The sequence below is a fragment of the Artibeus jamaicensis genome, unplaced genomic scaffold (genome assembly GCF_021234435.1).
Source record: "Artibeus jamaicensis isolate MK-2021 breed Jamaican fruit bat unplaced genomic scaffold, CSHL_Jam_final scaffold_1283, whole genome shotgun sequence".
Lineage (NCBI taxonomy): Eukaryota > Metazoa > Chordata > Mammalia > Chiroptera > Phyllostomidae > Artibeus > Artibeus jamaicensis.
The window spans coordinates 2497538-2501007 of NW_026522028.1; the positions used below are offsets into that span (position 1 = coordinate 2497538).

Sequence of the window (3470 nt, forward strand, 5' to 3'; positions counted from 1 at the left end):
CTTCTCGGCAGGTCTGCAATTGTCTTAAAGTCATTTGCTGTCTTCGCAGTGTAGTTTGGGGTGAGGAAAGCTGCCAGATACCGCAGTTGTATAAAATTCTCTTGTGTAGACATCCTGTCCAGGGCTTTTGTTTGTTGAGGTGTTTTAAGGTTTTAATTTTTTGTTCTTAAATGACTGCTTTGATTTCTTAAGTTCTAAGCCATGTGTTCAAATTTCTAGTTTCTTCCTCATTCAGCTTTGGAAGATTGGATGTTTCTCAAAATTTATTCATTTCTCCCAGCCTGTCTAATCTGGTGGCATGTACTTGTTCATGATAGTTTGTTTAGGTACTTACACAGGTATTATTGTAACAGTCTCATCATATTAGTGGGTAGGTGATCAGTGCCTGCTGTGGGTAAATAATACCTACTGTGCATGAATGAGTCCACATAGGAGGGCTGGCACCTCTGTCTTCAGAAAGATCTCTGGGAGAAGTTGGGCCTTGGGCCTGCTATCTGGCATCTTTGATTTCAGGAGTGTTCGAACCTCTCCTAATTGATAAGAATGTCATTGTGCCCAGAGTGGGTAAACAAAAGAATTTACACTGAAGACATCTTTGTTTCTGTGTGTATGAGTTCCTGGTACTTGCTAAGCCAAGCGTGCCCACACACCCAGCCCCCAGTACAAACTGGAGCCCTGGGTCTATAATGGCCTCACAGTTATCTACATGGTGGTTCCATTGGAGGCCCAATGGGCATCCAGTCCAATGCGCATCCAATGGGCACTCAGGTTGTACATAAGATGACATTCCAACCCCTGGACAAAAGTCCTCAAATTAGTAAACAGTGCTACCGTCCCCCAGGTATTCAGTTCTAATCACCAGAACTTGGAGCATTTTCCTCATCTCTCACTCTTCACCTCTGGCCCCTAAACTGAACTTATCATCACATCCAATCCATGTGTAATTTGCCCACATCTCTTTCTTTTCTCAGTCACCACTGTAGTTCAACCCCCATTACCTTTCACCTGGACCAGCCACAACATATCCTAACTGGCCTCCCAGCTTCATCTCTTCCTTCTATGATTTTAGGACTTTCAAAATGTTACTACTCCTTAACTATTTAGCCAGAGTTCAGCAGTGCCACAGGGTACAAGTAAGTGCCAACCTGGATAAAACAAGTTCGAGGGCTGGATTCAGCCTGCACACCCTGTGTTTGACATCTGTGCTCTAGAATTTAAAAATCTCATGGGAACAGACAAAGTCTCTCTTTGTTCCTAGTATTTGCCCAGACCCTACACTAGTGCCTGTGCCATTTTTGATATAAGGGTTTGTTGAGTTAATTAAGGACAATTTGACATCAGTGGTGTACTCAACTACTTTGGCTCCTTCCTTAGAATTTAACTGAAAGCTTTAGAGCAAAAAGGCTTACTGAGTAGCAGTGAAACTACAAATGTGGTTGGAGGGGATGAATACATCCACAGGGTTAAGGGCTTTCTTTAAGGATTTAACTAAACCTTTTGTTTCCTGCCAGAGGGAACCGAAGTCTGTGCTTACCTAAGAGCACAGAGACTGGCAAGCCAGGTGAAATGGGTGAAGGCCTCTGGGGGTTCAGTGAAGAGGTCACCCGACACTCCACATTGGGGTGCAGACAGGGCAGAAGGAAGGTGTCTCCAGGACTGGGCTGAAAGATTAAGGCAGGAGAGAGTAAGGGGAGTGAAGAACAAACTCCAACAGTGAAAGATGGAGAGGTGCCCCAGTCACTGAGACGCTCGAGGCCCTGATCTCCTGTCAGGGAAATGTGGAACTGATCATTGGGAGGAATGTGAAACTGAGAGTGGGAGGAAAAAGCAGGGATCACTGGAGGAACAAGGTCTAGGAAGTCAGTAGGGCTGTTGGACCTGGCCTCATGTCCATGCGAAGTCATTCAAACAAAGCTTCGAGGTATTAAATGTAACCAATGATACCACAAAATGGCTTTGTTTAATGAAACAACCACATTAGGGCAATATTCATGTAAGTTGCTCACAGATATCATGTAGGTGATTGATTGAAAACAGTTGCACTTGTATTCCTGAAGAACATTTTAAAGGTCATACTGGCCACATGCCCAGCCCTGAGAGGCCCTGTCAGCCAGGCTGGAATGGAACATGGAAAGTGTCAGTGCCGCTGGCCCCCTTATTCCCCCCTAAAGCACCCCCACCAACGTGGCCCTGCCATGACCCTGACCCCCAAGCCCATCACAGGCTGCCTCCCCCCTCCCCTCAAAACTACTGCGTGGGTGGGTTCTTCTGGTCCCACCTCAGAGCCAACAGCAGCGCCTGAGGACTGACACGTCAGCACGCCTGTGTTGGCGCCACTGCAGCACACTCTGGGGCTCTGCAGCTTCCACAGTCGCCCCTGCCACAGCCCACCCAGCAGCCTGAGATTCTGCACCACTGCAGTCTTGCAGGCCCGCGCCTGCGCCTGAAGACATGGAGATGCTGCCCGGGCCCTCCTTTGTGCCTCAGAACTACCAGCCTGAGTGTGAGGCTGCCGTCAACAACCACATCAACGTACACTTCCACGCCTCCTACGTGTACTCCTCCCTGGCCTTCTACTTCGACCTCGAGGACCTGACCCTGAAGCACTTCCGCCAGTTCTTCCTGCAGAGGTCAAACTAGGAGAAGGAGCACAGGGAGAGGCTGATGCGGCTGCAGAACCAGCGAGGGGACCGAATCCGCCTGCGGGACATCAGCAGTCCTCCCTGGGATGCATGGTAGAGTGGCCTGAGGGCCATGGACTGCGCCTTGCACCTGGCGAAGAAAGTGAACCAGAGCCTGCCGAGTGTGCACCAGCTGGCCACTGACAAGGGGGAGGGCCACCTGTGCCATTTCCTGGAGAGTCACTACCTGCAGCAACAGGTGATGTTCATCAAAGAGTTGGGGGGCCGTGTCATCAAGCTGCGCAAGGTGGGAGCTCCGGAATCCGGCCTGGCAGAGTACCTCTTTGACACGCTCACCCTGGGTGACAGCAAGAAGAACTGTCCCTGGATTGCCTTCCCGATAGCCTCAGGGCAAATTCCCCTGGTCACTGTGCTGAGCGTGCCTATTGCCATATGGCCCTTCAAAATGTTCACTTCAGCTTTTATGTTGCAGTTTTACCATTTCTTCTAATAAAGTTGTTGGTTCCTAGATTAAAAAAGGAGTTTTATTGATGCGTGTGTTTGAAACGCAAACCTTCTATGTAATAAAACAGGTATGTAGGAGTCTCTCTTTCCAACCACACCCCATCACTTTCAGATGAAGATCTCCGTGGATGGGAGAGCCTGTTCCCTGGGACCATGGATAGAGGGACCGAGTATTCTTTGGGAACCTGGATAGAGGGAATCAGTGTCTGTGGGACAGAGCGTGAAGGGAGGGGGGTATCCCTGGGACCATGGATGGAGAGAGGAGTTAGTTTCAGGAGCCGAGGTGGCAAGGGTGGGTATTCACTAGTCTCTGGAGGAGGGTGG

At 49.3% G+C, this 3470-nt stretch overlaps 1 pseudogene; it reads left to right on the forward strand.

Moving 5' to 3' along the window:
• The first annotated feature begins 2451 nt into the window (after positions 1-2451).
• Positions 2452-3132, forward strand: LOC128625935 (ferritin heavy chain-like; annotated as a pseudogene).
• The last annotated feature ends 338 nt before the right edge of the window (positions 3133-3470 follow it).